This window comes from Polyodon spathula, chromosome 8 (genome assembly GCF_017654505.1).
Source record: "Polyodon spathula isolate WHYD16114869_AA chromosome 8, ASM1765450v1, whole genome shotgun sequence".
In the NCBI taxonomy this organism is placed as follows: domain Eukaryota; kingdom Metazoa; phylum Chordata; class Actinopteri; order Acipenseriformes; family Polyodontidae; genus Polyodon; species Polyodon spathula.
In genome coordinates, this window is record NC_054541.1 from 4,570,335 (window position 1) to 4,590,167 (window position 19,833).

At 37.9% G+C, this 19,833-nt stretch overlaps 1 long non-coding RNA gene across 3 annotated transcripts; it reads right to left on the reverse strand.

Annotated features, from left to right (window-relative positions):
• Positions 1-2,127: 2,127 nt before the first annotated feature.
• On the reverse strand, positions 2,128-14,739 carry LOC121319224. 3 transcript variants are annotated; one of them, XR_005950686.1, is made up of 7 exons: positions 14,481-14,739; positions 14,240-14,328; positions 9,394-9,470; positions 6,873-6,967; positions 6,697-6,765; positions 5,450-5,565; positions 2,128-4,320 (listed from the first exon to the last, which is right to left on the reverse strand). It is a non-coding gene; the product is annotated as an uncharacterized LOC121319224 (long non-coding RNA). The 3 variants fall into 3 exon arrangements; XR_005950685.1 differs by lacking the exon at positions 2,128-4,320 and adding an exon at positions 4,665-5,193; XR_005950687.1 differs by lacking the exon at positions 2,128-4,320 and adding an exon at positions 4,665-5,193 and having other exon boundaries at positions 14,466-14,739.
• Positions 14,740-19,833: the final 5,094 nt, after the last annotated feature.

The following is a 19,833-nucleotide window of genomic DNA, read 5'->3' on the forward strand; positions in this document are numbered from 1 at the left end:
TGACCCCTGGTCCTTTTATTTTTTCATGTCGAAAAAGCCCCCTGGGTCGACATTGTCAATACCTTTTAGAATTTCGAATGCTTGGATCAGATTGCAGCGTAGTCTTCTTTGTTCAAGTCTGAATATATATCTTTTCACCTGTCTGCATATGACATGCCTTTAAAACCAGGAATAATTCTGGTTGTTCTTCTTTGCACTCTTTCTAGAGCAGCAATATCCTTTTTGTAGCGAGGTGACCAGAACTGAACACAGTATTTTAGATGAGGTCTTACTAATGCATTGTAAAGTTTTAACATTACTTCCCTTGATTTAAATTCCTGGAGCCTCTGTGGCTGCCGGTTTTCCTTTCAACCAATCTCTCTGTTACTTAATTGAACCAATTATTGGCTTAATTAGTCAAGATTAACAGGTGTTCTAGAACTTTAGCCACTGATGATGTAAAGACACATACAAAACCTGCTGGTCTAGATGAAGACATTGCTGAGTCAACATGAACTCCTAGATCTTTTTCATAAATTCTTTCTTCAATTTCAGTTTCTCCCACATGGTATTTATAACATAAATTTGTATTGCCTGCATGCAGTACCTTACACTTTTCTATATTAAATGTCATTTGCCCCATGTCTGCCCAGTTCTGTTTGCTGTCTTCAGGGTTTCTCAAACTTGGTCCTGGGCATTCCCTGTGGCTGCTGGTTTTCATTTCAACTGAGCTCTCAATTACTTAATTAGACCCTTAATTGAACGGATAATTTGCTAAATTAGATCTTTTTACTCGTTTTCAGCTCTTGAACAGTTGCATATTTCAAGTTAGCTATAACATTTTATTTAAGGGTCTAATTAAGTAATTGAGAGATTGGTTGGAATGAAAACCAGCAGCCACAGGGGGTCCCCAGGACTGAGTTTGAGAAGCCCTGGTCTAGATCATTTTGAATGACCTTTACTGCTGCAACAGTGTTTGCCACTATTTTTGTGTCATCAGCAAAGTTAACAAATTTGCTTACTATACCAGAATCCAAGTCATTCATGTAGATAAAAGAGAGCAGAGGACCTAATACTGATCCCCATGGTGCTCCACTAGTTACCACACTCCATTCTGAGGTTTCTCCTCTAATCAGTACTTTCCGTTTTCTACATTTTAACCACTCCTTAATCCACGTGCATGCATTTGCTTGAATCCTTACATGGTTCGGTTTGAGAATTAATCTTTTATGCAGGACTTTGTCAAAAGCTTTCTGTAAATCTAAATAAACCATGTCATATGCTTTGCAATTAACCATTGTCGATGTTGCATCCTCAAAAACATCAAACAGGTTAGTTAGACACGATCTCCCTTTCCTAAAACCATGCTGGCTGTTTCCCAGGATACTGTTACCATATAGGTAATTTTCCATTTTGGATCTTATTATAGTTTCCATAAGTTTACATATAATAGAAGTCAGGCTTATTGGTCTGTAGTTACCTGGTTTGGTTTCATCTCCCTTTTTGCGGACCGGTATTATGTTTGCAAGTCTCCAGTTTGTCGGTACAACCCCCGTCTCAAGAGACTGTTGCATGATCTTGGTTAGCGGTTTGTAAAAAACTTTGTTCATTTCTTTGAGTACTATTGGGAAAATCTCATCCAGTCCAGGGGATTTGTTTATTTTAAGAGCTCCTAGTCCCTTTAACACTTCTGTCTCTGTTATGCTAAAGTTATTTAAAACTGGATAGGAACAGGTCGACATGTGGGGGTATGTTGTCCGTATCCTCCTTTGTAAAAACTAGTGAAAAGTAATAATTTAATATATTTGCTTCATCTATGATGTTGATATTTGTATCTCTTAGACATTTTTCTTCCTCCTTGAATGTTCTCTTGCTGTTATAATATTGGAAAAACTTGTTGGCCTTTCTAACTTCCTTTTTGACTTGCGGTTGAAGCTTCAAGTACTCTTTCTGTGTACTTTGTTCTTGGTCCCTTTTAAAACGCTCTGGAAAGTGCCTTTCTTCTCTGAATACATATATATTTTAAATTGATCTATTAAACCATTTTGTTTTAGATTTTGATTTGTCTACTTTTGTGATGTATTTGTTTTGTGCCTCTAGTACATTTTTAAAAAATAGCCATTTTTTCTCTGTGGATGTTTTCTCTATTTTACTCCAATCTACTTCTGTCAGTCTGTTTCATTCCTTCTTAGTTTGCCTTTTTAAAATTGTAAACCTTTGCTTTAGTTGTTACATTTTAACTGACAGAGTTCCAAACATGCTTTAAAGCTGACACTGTACAGGGATTAAATAGCCATGGTACAGTACGTGGTAATCGCTCAGCGATTGATCGATCTGTCAAGCTTTTTTAACTACAGTAAAGTGCTGCCTTTTGTATTGAAATCTATGTGAGTGGTAAGGTAACAAGGATTACTACAGAGTGATTACTACAGTATAAGCAGTGCATTTGTTATTTAAATCTACGTGCACAGATAGAGATCCAAAAAGCTGAGTTTGCCCAACACGGTATAAACAATGCCTTTGTTACTGAAATCAATGGGAATGGCGAACTCTATTTGTCCAATATAAACGGCTGCCTGAAATAACCGTGTGCGGTGTAAATGGTGGAGACTGTATCTACTTTAAGATTAGATGAAACATTTACAGGTAAGCTAATTATTACAATTACAATGCTCTGAAATATATACAAGCAGCACAATCATAGCAGTTTCTCACAGTGAAACAGTCATTGGTATTATTTTGCTTGGTTATTGGTGGACACCTGATAAAGTGAACTTTGCATGCTGTCAAGTTTGCGCAGTCTCTTTGAAGCAACATTAAAATAATTACTGGAATATGTAAGCGCTGCTGGTAGATTCAGAGTATCCATTTGCTGTTTTCAAACACTAATTCTATATACATTTTTTGGTCTGCAGGTGCTGTATGTTAGATTACCAGAAAATCATTTAAATTAATAGACACATACCAAGCAAGCCCCAAGAGATCCCGACTTGGGGATGCAGACAGTGATCTAGGATCTTCAAAGCTACACTGCACCAGGGCTATTCAGAAATGTGTACATCAAGTGTCATCTAATCAGTTTAATGCAGAACAGGGGAGATATTAGAGAATATACAAATATCTGCCACTACAGTCTGCTGGAATAGGGGGACCTAATTAGGGGTGTTAGTGTAATTTCCTAAACATTTACACTAACATGAGGGTGTTTCTGATTGGTTACAAAACATTCCCAATAAGAAGCCCTCCATCACCTTTTTATAAAAGGACTAAACTGACTCAAGCATTATTGAATATAAAATAAACTGGCCTACACTGTTAACTAAGGGTAACACCTATATTTGGGGTGCAATCTGATGTTTATTTGTCTAAGGTTTTAATGTTTAAATTATTACTCATCCTAATTGTCCACTCTCTGGATATTAATATGGTGTGTGATCACTAATGAAACCTTAGTGATCACACAGCTCTTCAGAGTGGTGTTGCGAGCACATTGAAGCCAGACTCGCAACCTGTTTTGTTCAATGCGTCCGAGTGCCACTGACTAATCTTTGGTGGTAGTTTTGAATCTGCATAAAAAACAAGGGTAATTTTACCCTGCTTTATCGTGAGAAAACAAACTAAGCTACATTAACAAGTAATGCAACTTACGTTTTCGATTGCGCATGTGTCCTGCATGTAAAGATGTGCTTTACACACGAGCGCAGCTCAAATAACTTTACCGCCGAGTCAATTCCAGCTTTAGTATGTCCACACTGAAGAAAAACTAAACCGCATCAAATCTGGGATTAGTTTCTAGTGTGAAAAGGACATGGCGCAAAGCTGCATTAACAACTCTCATCTCCAGCTCCTGGATTCATTTTATTCAAGTGTGAAAACAGTAAAATACAAGCCTGGCTTCAATTCTGCACACTGGCAGTGGGGGAGTGGCTATATAAACATGCCTGATAGACACATCTCTGTATATCTGTTAACTGTTTGGGGAATGTTGTCAACACAGTTTCAAATTATCTCTCTGTTTACAAATTAAGTGCATTAAATGGTATTTTTATTGGAATACATTGCTATTTAGAATTATTGGTTATTCAATTATTTTTTTTTTTTTAATTAAGTAAAAAAAGGTAACCACGAGCCTTTGTTTCCTGTAGTCACTTTCAAATTGATTTGCTTACTCAAACTGTTCCAATTAAAGACAATCAAAACAATGACAGTGCTTTATCCAGAGCCAGTCAGCACAGATCTATGTCGTGGCAAACAGTGTCAGGAGCCCTTTAACAAAGGAGACGATTTCATTCCCTCCTAGTCTGGATTCTCCGTAAACACGATAACAAACGAAATTGGAACCTGGAAAATAAAACACAAACTAATCAAGATGTCAGCCTTGTAAATAAGATGGTCTACTGTAAATACTGCAAAGGGGTCGATTTCATCAACCTATAACCCCCTGGGTTTAACCACAGCTGCTTTGTATATTTAATTTCATTGGGGTAGGAATATTGATGATTTAAAAAAAAAAAAAAAAATCATGAGAAAAAAAATTATGTTTCATTAAAGAGAAAACAATGAATTTATGTAGATTTTTTTTTTTGTTGTTGTTGATGCAAAAGTATTAAAAAAGTATTATAAAAGTATTAAATTCCACACGTGATATGTAAAAAAAATAAAATGGACAAAATAAATAAATGTTTGACACATTGTTACTGTAAAGGCTGCCATACACACATTTTTTAATTGACGACAAGACACTTTCGGAGGGACATGACCACACACACCAGAAGTGACACAGAGGCGATGCAACAGGTTTGAAAACTGCCAGATCTATACAACTGTTAAATTTCTATAAACAAAACCATGATCAAGACTGGTACATTTTCATCAACAAGATGTAGTAATTATGAGTGTCTTCTGATGGCATTTAAACACAAATGACAATAAATCACACATCAGGCTTGTCCAGTTCATTTGAAATGGACTCCCACATAGTGTCTTTGAAATCTGTATCTTTATACTTGTGATGCCCTTGGTCATAAAGCTCTGGGCATTTTTTCAATGGCAAATATTATTGTTTCCTCAGTCATTTTGGATACTGCTTCCCCCTGCTGGACCACGTGCATTGAAGCTGTTCTCTGACTGCTCAATGCCCTAGTTGACGCGCGTCAAATCACAGAAAATAGAATTCAGTCCTATTTATTCTGCGTCGCTCCAGTGCCGCGTTGCCTGTGGAGTGAGACATCAGAAGTACATGTTCTATTCATTTTGTCGCATCGCTGCAGTTTCGCTTGCTGCATCATGTCTAGTGGGTAGCAGGATTAATACTGACTTTTGCTAAACTGTGTATTTATTTAAAGTTAGCATACAGCACTGAAAAACAGCCTCAATATTTAAGCTGACAAATAATTCCAACAATCTTAAAAGAAGCAGTGCTAATTGATGCTATGACTCCTGGCTTTCATGCTGTATGACAAAGCAGTACCTCTCCAATGCTGTATCCCAGCTGTCTTGCTCGAAAAATCATCTCCATCTGAAAACACATATCCCTTGGAGACGCATTTTTCCACCAGTTTTTGAAGCACTTCTTTTCTGTAGAGCCTGAAAAATGTGAATTTGAGTTAAGTTTGTCAGTGTCTGTTGCAGGATCAAACCAGTGTGTAAATCAACATAACCTGATCAGCAACAGTATAATTAGACAGCACAAGCTTGGTTGCACCTGCAGAAACGAGAGCGATTGTACATCATTTTCATATGATCTGTGATATCGGGTGCTCAAAACTAATACTATATTAACAGCCTTCCAACTGGATGAAATCAAAGGCAGATCACAGGTTTTTATACAGTTAAAAGGAGATTGTTGTCTACAAGTACACTCAATGCATCCTCTAGTTACTGCTCTTAGGCAACAAGTACTGTGTACTTCTCTTTTTAAGCTGTTAAAAGCACTTTTTAAAGTCTTTAATACATCACTATTTTAAAATCTAAATAAGTCATGCGTTGCTTTTATTTTGTAACATTAATGTGGAATACGGAAAAAATAGGAATGAATTAAAAACTGGGGTAAAAACTTTAAAAATGGGACCTATTATATTCTAAATATTTTAGACATAATTTACAAATTCCAGTATAGTGAATAAGCTATTCATTGAAGAATAACCCTTTAAAAACATGCTTGAATTTTGTTTTAAAATAATGCAATCCGACACCGCCATCTACTGGCAGATTGAGTACTGTAACATATGCTGTATTTACTGGTAATGTCAGTGACTCCTGATTGGTTTGTGCGTCGTCGTCCCCCACCCCAAAAGTCAACTTGCAAGCAGGCTTTGTTTTCTAAACTGCTTGCCCAAATTTAGCAAATGATCAGTTCAATTAAGGGTTTAATTAAGTAATCGAGAGCTCAGTTGGAATGAACCCTGCCCTAGTGCCTAGTCAAAGGATATCCAGGTTACTTCTGCAGCAGGGGTGTCCAATCACAGTCCTGGAGGGTAATTCCGTTGCAGGTTTTACAGGTACAATGAGATAATTAACCACTGCAAGGTTTGGATGGGGTTTAATTAGCTCAATGAAACAATTCAGACCAGGGTTGGAATAAAGACCAGGAGCAGACTCCCCAGTTCTATTGCTTTCAGGTTTATTTGAGATTAACATGCTTACTGCATCTTGTAAAGCGCTTGGTGGTCCACTAAGAAAGATGCTATATAAAACAAAGATTGATTGATGGATTACCTGAAACTGCCAGTTAAATCTGACACGCCTGGTCTCAGCGGTATCTGCGTAATGAAGTTTGCTCCTCAGCTGCAGAGGAAAAATTCAAATTGTTTAAATTAATAAAAAGCTTGGAGTTGCTTTTTAATTAATAAATGATAATTTGAGAAAGTAGCTCATAGCGTTTCGCTGTTTACCTGATAACTTTTCTTTTTACATCCCAGCCATACACACCTCCATCTCCGTTGTATCGAGTCCCAGACACTATGTCTAATTACCGTCTTTCTGTCTTCTACACAAACACAAACATGACATGAATGTACTTAATCTGTTTACACATGACCTGGTGTGGTTTAAACTATTAGAATGGTTTGTCATTGACATGCTAAGTGTGAGACCTACACTCTTAGAAATCAGAAGTGTAGTTGCTACTAATAAGTTCCAGTGGGGACATGACTTAATCTGGGGTTCACAAAACATTAACATTTAACATTAGGTTCTCACGTGAGAACCAGCAGCAATGGTTTGGTACGCACCAAAATTAGTAGCAATTATCCAAGTCATGTCTAGTTTCTCCTCCGACAGTGACAGGAATGGCAGTGTCAGAGACCACAACAATAGTTTCTGAATGTTTAAGTAGGAGTCCGGATTGCTGGTTATTACAATGTGTAACAATACATCACACAGTTATTTCAATAGCCTACCAACAAATTCCAGCCCTGGGGATTCAAAATCAAAAACCCACACACTTTTGTCACTTTATTAGAGTTGTTGAACACTTTAGCTTGATGGCACAACAGTATTTATATAGGGTGAAAAATAGATTTTAAGTTAATGTATTTAAAGCTCACATTTAAAATGGAACAGCTTTCAAACATCAACACTTCCTCTCACCTCGGCTCAGATTCGGAAGCAAATCGTCAGCAAGCTTCCTTAATGCCACTCCCCCGTAACTGCACCCCTCTACTCTGAAAGGACCGCTCAGTAGATACCTGCTGTTATTGGTTGTTTCAGGTGCCCATTAAAAGAAAATTACTGATCTTATGAGCTGGAGTGGTTCCATCTATCTGTCTCCATTTTTTGGTATAAAAACTTGAAGCAGCCAATGATAGCGCTAGCAGAGGGGGTCTGTAGTTAAATTGCAACCCTCCCAGAGATCACAGAGCTCCAGGAAAAATTAGGCAATGGCTCACCCTCGCTACCTTTATGAAAAATGCTTTCCTGTTAAATGTATTGACGGTACTCTTTTTCATCTTAAAAGAACAATAAGTGACTCTGCAACCGATGCATAGTTCACACACCCTAGTCTCGCATCTTGTAAAGTGCTTTGTGATGGTGGTCCACTAATAAAGGCGCTATATAAAAATAAGGATTACTATTATTATATAGAAGTCTGCACTTCTCTTTATTGGTTTACCTGCGTACCAGTTGTGTGAACATCTGCTACAATGAATTATACAGTAGGCCACAATTTCATCCTCATGTCTTATTCATTTTTGTTTCCTGATTTTAAATGTGGCTGTTGGCTTTGTTATCAACATTAATAGACGTCTTTGCAAGCACCCTGCCCGCCACGTCTGCATAAGAGCGATCAGCATCAAGATAACATTGATCACCGTATGGATGGAGGTACAATTTCCTCCACAACATCACCCTTGACTTTGATACTTTCAATTAGTGCTGCATGAACCCCTTGTTCTAACGGAGCGCTTCACAGAAATCAGGCGAGGCTCATTGGAGTTGACTGGGCTAATATACCACGCAATGTGAAACAAGTGAAGAAACAGTTGCTGGGTTTGCGAGGACTGTTGCTTTTCTTACTCTGTGGAGAACAGGAATCCAAGCTCCTGTTTCATCACTTACAGTACACCCTCAATATAACAAATCTGTTGGGGTCTAAGCCTTTTGTTCATTATAGCGAAAGGACAATCAAAATGAACAATAAACTGTTGGAGTAACGGGATGATACTGTGAATACCAGTAGAATGACATGTACCTGCTCGTCTCATGTATGCTGTATTCAGCCTTTGCTTTATTCTATTCGTTAAAAGAACCCCAAACTGAGCTTTTATTCCAAATCCACCCGACGTTAAAAGTTCATCAGATCCTGTTTTTTTGTTTTTCCTTTAAATCAATTTTGCTTTGCTACACAGTTGCTGAACAAGCCAAAAAACATTTTGACAACCTATATTCACAACAAAGATGTGCTTCTGTTAGTCCTTTTTTCAAACGGTGAGTGTAGTTTGCAACATAAAATGATTTTCGTTTCTGAGGCAGTTACACAGCGCATGCTTTTTATTAAGACATAAGAGCTGACTTCACTGCGGGGGTGGCATCCCGTGTGTAGAGACCAGGATGTTGACACCAACAACCATGACCTGTGGACAGCGAAATTCAAATAATCCAGCACTCAGTACCTTGTGGTGAAGAATGTCCTAACCAAGTTTCATCAGAATTTCTGAAGATACAAGTAAAACACATTAAAGAGCCTGCCTTTCTCAGATCACACTTCACAAAACCATCACACAATTTTTAATACCTCAAAACAGATATCGAAGTTCCTCTTTTAAATAAAAACAACCTCAACATTTTATTATGTTAAATAGTAGGCTGATAGGGTGACAAAAAAATAAGTTATTTTTATAAATTATTCTCCTGAGCAGTGTATTCAGCACAACATGAATCATAAGTTCAGTTACAATACACAGGTGAACTGACGTGGTGGGAAAGGTCAGCATCCTTGATTATAATGGAGTTTCCAGTGGCGTGCTGCATCCCATGTATGTAGGCTGTTCCTATGGAGAGGATAGGAAATAAGATTTAGTTTACATACTTACATTGAATTAATAACACCACGGTTTAAATCCTTAAAAGAAAGGGGACTTTGTGAAAATATATAACAGTGTATTGTGATCTTTAAAACGCACAATGCCTGGTTTGTCCTAATATGTAAACAATGGCAGTATTTATAACACTCTTTATAGCAACTGGAAAGACCTATCTAGCTATTTGTAATGCAAGTTTCAGATGGGTCAACAGTGTATCACATCGGCCAAGGTAAGAGTATAGAGCCGCAGTAAAGTCACTGCTTGTGAGAGGCCACTATTTTACATGTGAAATCTACAGTAAACTCCACCCTGCAGAATGACACTCTGGATATATTTCTAGAGAGCCACTCAAGTTTCTAAAATTTAATTGCGGAAGTCTAGCACCTACACGAACATTTTAAGAAGTGTTTGTGTCCCACCCCTATCACTTCTGATTGGCTAGCTGTGGAAGAAGCTGATCTACTGGTTACACAGAAACCCAGAAATGGCTGCCAGACAGCCTCTGGCATGGCACAGACTTTTAAACTCAATCTTTTAAATTTAAGGGATTATTTATGTTTTTTGTAAATTCACACACAATACTGCTTTCTTAATACATGAACTTGACACTTAAATACAGCAACCTGGTAAAGTATAGCACAAAAAATACCAGTCGCTAAGCTATTAGCGGATAAGAAAAAAATCGTGTTGTGTAATTTATTAAATTATTTCTGAGTTTACTTTGTGGTCAAGCATGTACTTGTTGGGATGTATTAAAAAAAAAAAAAAAAAGTTTACTATTTAGAAGCAGTTCAAGACAAATTTTCCCTGGAAAAAAATGTACTTTGATTTTTAGTGTTTCTACCTAGTTTGTTATTTACCATATATATGTGTGTGTGTATATATATATATATATATATATATATATATATATATATACACACACACACACACTTTTTACTAGATTTAAACAGAAGCGATATTAGTTATTTACTGAACATGCACAATCCATCGATTTGTGAAACTATTAAAAATGAAGACTGACAAATGTTTATAATGACAGAAATTAAATGTTAATATATGAGATTATCTGTACAATATTTTATTAAAATAAAATAGACTCCAATATTAAATTAATTTATGTATTTATTTTTCAGTGGGAGTAGTGCAGGGAAAGAATGTTGTCCTCACCCCCCCCACCCAAAAACAAAAAAGGCATCAGGGTATGAAACCAGGATCACCCTTGGGAAATCTGGGGTTCAGCAGTTACAAAACTGAAAGAACGTCAAGCAAAATCAGAATTCCATAAAGCAGCAATAATAGTTGGCAATGATTTTGTACCTGTGATGCAACAAACTAAAAACACCTGTACACCAAGAGCTGGATTGTAAAAAAAAAAAAAAAAAAAACAGAAGCTATTTTTTGAATAACTCCCAAGTATTGCTTATCATAGTTACACTCCTAGTATGTTACTTAATTTACTAGCAAATGTGTTCCAAACTGCACTGAAAGGAGCATTTCCTTAAAGTATTGTAGCATGCATGAAGACGGGGTCAGGGCTGGTAGCTCACGCAATCTAAACACGAAGACATAAGCCTGATATCTGTTCCTGCAAGGGAGCCAGATCTTTTGTACAGCGGTATCGGCTTTACGCTTCAAAGCGGGAGGTCCTGGGATTGTGTCCGACCTCTGCCTACGGAAAACCCACTTGCGGGAAACGAGGTTCACCATAGTATGTTATAAATTTGTCGAGGTGAGGTGGGGTCGCAGGGAACCTTTTGTCTATCTTGAAGAATTCAGTGAATCCATCAAGCTACAAGGCTAGATCCACCCCTGTTAATCGGCAATTGATTGACTGCATTCACTGTTAAAGAAAATCAAAATCCTATATTTTAGTTAAGATTTAGGGAGGGGGGCAAGTAGGTTTTTCTTGCATTTTGCCCCTTGGACAAAAACTTTCAAAAATTGCACACCCCTGTATTGTAATGTATCTTTTACATGAGAAAATGTGAGACATGCGGTATGTAAGATTTACTGGATTTTTTTGTTATTGTTAGCTTTATGTACTTTATACAGTGTCTTGAAAAAGTCTTCACACCCTTGAACATGTTTCACATTCTACTGCCTAAAAAATACAATTCAAAATGCACTAAAGTAGGAGTTTGTTTCACTGATCTCAACACCATCATCTACACTTTCAAACATGAAAGAACAATTGTAGAAATATTCAAAAATTAAAAATAATAATAAAAAAAAAGTCTTGATTGCTTAAGTCTCCACACCCCTTGAGTCAATACTTGGTGCAAGCCCCTTTTGCAGCAGTAATAGCCATGAGTCATTTTGGATAAGTGTCTACCACCTTAGCACAGCGGGATGGTGTAGTTTTGGCCCATTCTTCTTGGCAGAATAGCTCAAGCTCTTTCGAGTTGGCTGGGGATCATCTGTGGACTGCAATCTTCAAGTCTTGCCACAGATTTTCTATAGGATTCAGGTCTGGGCTTTGACTAGGCCACTCGAGGACATTCACTTTCTTCTTGCTGAGCCACTCCATTGTTGCTTTTGCTTTGTTCTTAGGATCATTGCCCTGCTGAAAGGTGAATCTTCTCTCCAGTCCCAGGTCTCTGACAGACTGGAACAGGTTTTCCTCCAGGATCTGCCTGTACTTTCCACTATCCATCTTCTCCTCGATCTTCACAAGCCTCCCTGTCCCTGCTGCTGCAAAGCTTCTTGTTTGGCATGTTTTGCCATTTGCTTCAAATTTACTTCAAACAGAAACAGCTTGATTCTACATCCAGGAGTATTCGAATCAGTTGAACTACTGTGATTGGACACAGGCGGGCTCTACTTAACTTATTATGCGCCTTGTTAAGGCAATTTGTTGTACCTGAGCTATTTAGGTTTGCTATGACAATGGGTGTGAAGACTTATGCAATCAAGACTTTTTGGTTTTTTATTTTTAATTCTTGAATTCTTGAATATTTCTATAATTGTTCTTTCATGTTGAAAGTGTAGATGATGTTGTGTAGATCAGTGAAACAAACTCCTACTTCAATGCATTTTGAATTTTATTTTTTAGGCAGCGGAATGTGAAAAATGTTCAAGGGTGCGAAGACTTTTTCACAGCACTGTATATTAATTACAAATAATTCCATGGAGAGGTTCTGTGACAAACCAGAGCACAGCTGTGCTAAGGAATGTGCAAACAGTCTTTCATCACAAACCACAGCCTCCTGTATATTTGGAAGTAGAGTTCCCCCTTACCTAATCCCAGTTTCTTTGGCCTGGGACTCTGAACCTGTCAGTCAGAAAATAGAATCGCAAAAGCCCAGTGTTGGGGTCATTACTGATAAAAAGTAATGTATTAGTAGTGATTTGTTTCTTGAGAAAAAAGTAATAATATTAGTATTACATATTAGTTCATTTAAAAAATAGCGCGCTATATTACTCGTTATATTACCCATTACATTCCTTCCATTTGCCCTGCGAAACAATTGTGACTAATCTCCATAGTCTGGAATTGTGTTTTTTAAATGTATGCCAAACAAATAAACTGTAAGGCTGTGGGCTAACTTAGTTCTCGGGTCAGTAGTGTAGACAACTGCAAATGAATCAGGCTGGGCGATATCAGCAGTATGTTCTAAACTGTGTTACATTTAAAACAGTTAATAAAAATAAAATGGAAGCACAGTAGGGATCGTTGTGCACTCCACAACATCTCCTGCACGAATTCACACTCCTCACAGCATTCTCATTAGCTACTGGGGCTAGTAAGGTACAAAATAAATTAACACAGTAAAATCAAATTAAATATTGCAATTTGCTAGCTTCATTATAACAGTTCACTTACAGCACTTAATCATTTACTTTAATTGAGATAGCCTTTCAATATATATGTACACAGACATTAAAATAGTGACACTATCTCTAACTCTCCCATAGCAGGAAACAAAAAAATTAAAAAAAAGAAGAAATCTTGGCAAAGGCATATGGTCACTGTCGTCTGTATTAAACTACATGAACTTTGAACCAAAAAAAAGTTTTTGAATCCGTCCTCATTTTTACTGTGTATGCAATCTGAGTTCTTCAAGCCGTAGGTTCAACGTTTAGTTTAAAAATACCAGTAATCTTTGTTGTATCGCATCAATTGCAGTACACTGCAAGGCACGGGGTTATTTTCTCAATACCGGTAGGCTATGTTCTTTTAATTACCAAACAGTCCATGTGTTGCCGCTGCACAGACATTACATGCTGTGTGTACTTGTATAGTGATTTTGATATGGTGCACATAAGTAAATAAGTCTTGTTGAATTTATTGCTGCTTGCTTCCGACTTAAACACCACAACATTTACTATTACTCAAATTGAAAATCTAACGCGTTATATTAACTCGTTATTAAGAAATGTAATATTTTTACAGGAGCGCGTTACGTTACTAACGCGTTACCCCAACTCTGCAAAAGTTATTATGTTGTGTGTTCAAGACACAAGTGATGTTGTGTGTTCCCACTTGTTTTCAACAGCTATTATTGTATCTGCATGATTTTCACTTCTATAAAAAATGAGCAACGTCTTGTCCAAGCAAAAACAAAATCCCAACTCGCTTTTTATAGTGTAAATAACCTCTTAAAATCGCGTCTTCTTTTCACACAATGTACTGCTAGCGCTGTTCTAGCAGTGCTAAACACTGCTACAGCAAGTAACACGGTCTTTAGTTTTAAGAATTAGGGCGGCATGAATTTGGTGGTCTGCTTACTTACAATTTTATCTGAACCATAGATCTTTTGCAATCTCCAGAGTCCCGTCTGGGCTTCCATCATCAATTACAATCACCTCGTAGCTGTACCCACTACAAAAAGCAAACAAACAAAAAACAACTTATGTTTGTATTCATCATTAGCTATACTACTATTACGATTTATAATAATAACGATATGTGTTAATGTCCGTTAGACATTAACTAATTCTTACATTACTAAATACAACCTTGTAATGCTTAACTGATATAACTGCCACAGCGTAGACAGTAGATCCGTACTTTTCATTTCGATAACACTGCACTAAATGCAGAGGCAGCTACACTAGCAACAGAGTTGACCAAGCTATCTACCAGACGAGTATGTGAACACTTCACCAAAATATTTGACCAGCAGCCACTCGAGTAAAGGTAGATTCTCTCTCTCGTTATAAGAGGGTAATAAAACAAAATATTTATCGGCTCCTTCTTTGCACTTCGTGACTTTTCGACTAGCCATGTTGGAAGTACAAAAACCGGAAGCTGGTGTTACAACAAATATTGTCGTCGTGCCTAGCTAACCGAGCGGTGTCCAGTGTGACACAACCCATATGACGCCAAAGGACTTTATAAGGGTGTCTGCTTAGTAGCATGCAATTCCCATTACGCTATTTATCTTAAGAAAAAAAAAGATGGTATCATTTTGAAATATCACTATTATACGCCACCAAAATGTAATACTTTAAAATTATTTTATAAAATCTTTAAAAAACCACCTGTAAAACGTCCTGTCTATTAATATTCGTTTTTATGAATCATCGGTGTGTTTCCATTTTGACCTGTGTATAATAAAAATATAAAAACTCCTTTACAAGCACAGAACAGGTATACTCCTTGTGACTATTTATGAGAACGTTTTATTGAGCAAAGCACAGTGTATTTGTTAAAAAGTTTTTTGGTGGCTGTTTTTATATTATGCACAAGTGAGTCTGATGGAAATGTTAGCATAGACCAGCTCTGGTGTCTGCAGCCCGAGTTATAAAGGGCTGTATTTTCAGAGATGTTACTGTTGAAGCTAATGAGGCTAATTTTGGCAATAGACCTTAAATGTCGAGAGACTTTGTTGTCCTTCAACAACTACTAAAAACTTTATTTTTTATTGTATTTATTTATTTATTTATTTATGATACACCTGTATATAATTTTGGATTATTCGTATTTGATTATTTATCCATATATCCCAACAGAGGGCGCCACCTGATTACATATCAGATTCTACTAAATATGTTCATAAATATTTAGAATATCTTTCCAGTGTCTGAGCCAAGAACTGTGACGATAAAGCTTCAGAGTAGAGCTCTGGTGGTGCTTGAGAAACTTATAGGGTTTTGTACTGAAGGTGCTGTGTCGCATTGAATAGTGAAATAGGATTCCTCACATCGGTGTGGGTTTGCTGCGTAGAAGGTGCCAGATAGAGCGTTGTGCTTGTATTTTACACTTCTGTTTGTGTGTACAATACCCATGTTGATCCCACGTACAAAATGTACAACAGAGTTTTTATTTGCTGATGGCTTTTAATAGAGTACACTGCTAATACACTGGCATTCGAGATCATAAAAGTCTCTCCAGACGTGGTAAAGTTAGTTCTTAGATGTCAGTGACTTCGTTTAACTTGGTTTTCAAGACGTAGCAATTGCTTACTTTTTCTTTCCGTCTCTCTCCCATTCTTTCGCCCTGAAACACAACCCTGAGTGAGTGAAAACATGCTGCTTTTATGCAGCTGTACTGAGACTCGATTGCTAATCAATCATTCAATTGGAGACTCGGTACAACTGCACGTGAATTAATAAAGTGCAATTCCCCGTGCTCGCATATTATTACATTTTAACTGCACGTGAATTGTTGTGCAATCCTCGTGCCTGAATGCAAATATATGCTGTTCTGCTCCTGGCGGTGGAGGTGGCAGAAGCAGAGGCAGCTGCTGCTGTTCTGCTCCTGGTGGTGATTGAGGTGGGAGCGGTGTGTAGTCTCCTGGTGACGGAGGTGGGAGCGGCATGTAGTCTCCCCCTGTTGTAGGGGACTGGTGTGGCTCTCCCTCACTTGCAGGGGACTGGTGCGGCTCTCCCTCTGGCAGGGTTTCTCCCACCGACGCTGGACACTTGAGAGTCCACGGCAGGTACTCTTCCCACGGCGGTGGAGGTGAAACCAGCAGGCATTCTCCCTCTGCTGGTGGAGATGAGAACAGAAGGTATTCCCCTGTGTTCCCCCCTTCTGGGCGCTGGGTGCTCAGGCTCCTCCCACTCATGCGTAGGACATTCGGGCTCCTCATCCTCTGGCTTCTGCTCTGGGCAGTCCTCGTCCTCATGCCCATAGGCAATGCACAGGGTGCACCACCTTGGCTCCTTCTGCTTCCTCCTCACCTATGCCCCTCTCTGCCTCCTTCTCCTCACCTTCCTCTCCTGGGCCGGTTCCTCCTCTCCCTCTTAGGGACAGCGCACCACCTGGTGGCTGAACTCCCCACAGGCAAGGCACCAGCCTTGGTCCTCTAAACCACCGAGGAGGTCCTCCAGTTCCTGGCAGCCATCTCTCCAGCTGCAGCCTTCCATTTCTTTATTATTTCTTTACATTTTTTAATTTATTATTTTATTTTATTTTTCCAAAAATCAACACAAAAAACACTTTGAAAAAACAAACAAAAAACGCACATTCCCCGGTCTGACTTGGAGGCTGTGGTTTCTCCTGCTTCGGACACCATATGTCACAAGGCGGGTTGAGTGTTGACATCAGACCTGGAACAATAACACACAGGACAGAGATGTGGAGTTTTGGTGAAGCTGAGCGCTTGCTGGCGCTCAGCATTTAATAAATGAACAACCAGAAAATAAAGATGCTGAACAAAACAGAACACGGCACTTAATACGGCCAAAATAAATAGACAAACAAAACAAACAGACACTAACAAACAGGGCATGAACACTAACAAACAAGTACCGTGCTGGTCCTCCAGCACGACGTAGCAATTGCTTACTTTTTCACTCCGTCTCTCTCCCGTTCTTTCACCCTGAACACACAACCCCGAGTGAGTGAAAACATGCTGCTTTTATGCAGCTGTACCGAGACTCGATTACTAATCAATCATTCAATTGGAGTCTCGGTACAACTGCACGTGAATTAATAAAGTGCAATTCCCCATGCTTGCATATTATTACATTTTACCTGCACGTGAATTGCTGTGCAATCCTCGTGCCTAAATGCAAATATACATTTTAAATCGTGTTACACAGACCCATTTATATCCCGTGTACCAATGACTATACACCAACATTAACACACTACACGTAACATACAACACAAATAAATAGCCCAGAGGCGGGGCACTTTGCCACACGGACATAGTCTACTCAAGTAGAGCATTAAACAGGACAAGGAGTTGATTTGATCAGCCTATACCACAGCTGGATTTTATTAGAGCATTTTACAGCACAGGGGAATCACCCTGAACTGCATCAGCCACCTGTGGTTATCCCAGGAGTAACCCTAGAAAAGTGCTGTTGCAATCCATGTGTATAACCTGGTGTTTCAAAATGTTCTAAAAATTATTAGCTATGACTTATCTAGTCTGGGTATAAGTTGATTATTATTATTATTATTATTTATTTGGCAGATGCCTTTATCCAAAGCAACTTACAGAGACTAGGGTGTGTGAACTGTGCCTCAGCTGCAGAGTCACTTACAACGTCTTACCTGAAAGATGGAGCACAAGGAGATTAATAGACTTGCTCAGGGTCACACAACGAGTGAGCTAGGATTTGGAGCGGGGACCTCTTGGTTACAAGCCCTTTTTTTAACCACTGGACCACACAGCCACCTATTGATCAAATCAACCCTTAGGGTTAGGGTTAGGGTTAGGGTTTTGGTTTTTCACCATCATGCTCTTCTGTGCAGATTACCATTAGCTATCAATAATAGATCTGGAGGTAGCAGATGATATATAACTAAAGGGTGCATCAGATGGGTTATAACAGTATACAATCCGAGATGGAGTCAAAGATATTTTATGAGTGTGAGAGACTGTTTTTTCTAGTTAGTTATAGATATTATATGACTAATGGTCTTTTGTTAAGGTCTCCTAATAAAAGTGAATGGGTGAAAAATTCCACTTATGTTAATTTTATTAGTAGAACAGTCAGTTTCTATACATTTTCATTTCTTTTAAAGCTTCGTAGAATGAGCAGTAGTAATGTACATCAAAGATTAACGCCTGACATTGCAGTCTTGAGATGTTACTTTGAGTATAACTGATTTACTAGATTCATGTATAGGAAAGAATCAGGCTGCACTAACTGAATACTGTCCACCGTCGACACAACTCTGCATGTACAGGACATGCAGTTTGTTAAGGGTAAAGTTGATTCAAAATAAGTATTTATACTTTCCAGGAGGATATGTATGCGTGTTACTTTCATAATGATGCTCTGGTATATTATCAGTGTCAAAACACACCCTGTTTATTTGGATCACAGAACTTTTAATAATCTGACTCGCTTACCGTCTTGTATGTAAATTGAAACAATTCTTTCTACTGCTTGTTAATGAATCAACCGGGGAAATCCTTCTAATTAAGGCACGGCTTCTCGAGTAACGAGAGACCTCTCCTTGTGTTTTGAATTAAATCAATATGGCAGCACCAGATAATATATCTTGCAATCCGGGACACTGTTGCAATACTAATGTGATTATTGGGCCTCAGTGGGAAAGATGTAAATGAAAACATAGCATACTCTTGTCATTCTCGCTTTCTCAAAACCCCCGTCTTGATAACAGTTCAAAGACATTTCAAAATAATTGCTCATTTTTAACCCCTTAAGGGAGTGTCATCCATGATTAATAAACATGGTCTTATCTCTTAAAAGCCTATCTTAACCCAGGCTTCCCTGACCACATGACAACCCCTGTACAACACAAGGCCATGCGTTTACCCATATCAACATGAATATTAATTTTTGTTTTTTAAATAGAGTTTGTTTTAAGTGATACCCAGCATGCTTAGCTATAGAATGTATTTGTGTATGTCACTGAATTTTTATAACATAAAAATAATGAATGGAAATGTAGCTACATGAGTAGTATAAAACAGAATTAATGAATATTGTTTATGCATAACTGTGATGAGGCACCTTCTGAATCCTCAATCTGCACTTAAGTTTAAGATACAATTTAAGATTTGAATAAAAGGAAGACTGCTGTAAAATCAATACTGGGGCAAAAACCTTTTTTTGGGAAATGGTATTTTATTATTTACAAATCACACATTCAATGAGAGTCAGCAGCTGACCCATTACACCGTGTAACACATTTTAAATTTTTTTTTGTTCCTGGGTAGTAAGTGTTATTTCCTAATTGCTTATGCCTCAAAAGTATAGAAAATGGCTATTATTCCCCACAAACTTTGCTTTTGTGACCAGGACAGTGATATTTTGAAATGTACCTATTTCCAATGAGAAAACGGGCAAATGTTTGTCTTTTCGTTCACATAAAGTCAGAAAAAAACAACATATGAATCCAAATTAACATGTATTTATACTAAAATAATACAAAAATGACTACAAAAAATTTAGA